Source organism: Trichechus manatus, unplaced genomic scaffold (assembly GCF_000243295.1).
Source record: "Trichechus manatus latirostris isolate Lorelei unplaced genomic scaffold, TriManLat1.0 scaffold00091, whole genome shotgun sequence".
NCBI lineage: Eukaryota > Metazoa > Chordata > Mammalia > Sirenia > Trichechidae > Trichechus > Trichechus manatus.
In genome coordinates this window covers 9214908-9215930 of record NW_004444027.1, presented here as the reverse complement: position 1 = coordinate 9215930, position 1023 = coordinate 9214908, and positions in this window count along the sequence as shown.

Sequence of the window (1023 nt, the reverse complement as noted above, 5' to 3'; positions counted from 1 at the left end):
CTTGGTAGCTGTGGACAATTAGTCCTTTGGACTAAAAAGATTGTTACTTTTTGTGTGTAAACTTTTTCATGAGTTTTTACAATAGAGGTCTCATACAATATTTGTCCTTCTGTGATTGACTTATTTCACTCAGCATAACGTCCTCCAGTTTCATCCATGTTATGAGATGCTTCACAGATTCATCATTGTTCTTTATCGTTGCATAATACTCCATTGTGTGTACTTACCATAGTTTGTTTATCCATTCATCTGTTGATGGGCATCTAGGTTGTTTCTATCTTTTTGCTATTGTGAGCAGTGCTGCCGTGAACATGGGTGTGCATATGTCTATTCGTGTGATGACTCTTATTTCTCTAGGATATATTCCTAGGAGTGGGATTGCTGGATCGTATGGTATTTTTATCTCTAGCTTTCTAAGGAAGCGCCATATCATTTTCCAAAATGGTTGTATCATTATGCATTCCCACCAGCAGTGCATTAGAGTTCCAATCTCCCTGCAGCCTCTCCAATATTTGTTATTTCCAGTGTTTTTGATTTGTGCTAGTAATGCTGGGATGAGATGGTATCTCATTGTGGTTTTAATTTGCATTTCTGTAATGGCTAGTGATTGCGAGCATTTCCTCATGTGTCTGTTGGCCACTTAACTGTCTTCTTTGGTGAAGAGTCTCTTCATTTCCTTTGCCCATTTTTTAATAGGATTATTTGTCTTTTTTGTTGTAGTGCTGTTGGATTTTCTTGTAGATTATGGAGATTAGACCTTTGTCTGACTTGTAATGTCCAAAAACTTTTTCCCAGTCTGTAGGTTCTCTTTTTAGTCTTTTGGTAAAGCCTTTGAAGAGCATAAATGTTTGATTTTTAGAAGATCCCAGTTATCTAGCTTATCTTCTGGAGTTTGTGTGTAGATGGTTATGGTTTGTATCCTGTTAATGCCATGTATTATGGCCTGTAGCGTTGGTCCTATTTTTTTCTTCTATGAACTTTATAGTTTTTGGCTTTATATTTAGGTCTTTGATCCATTTTGAA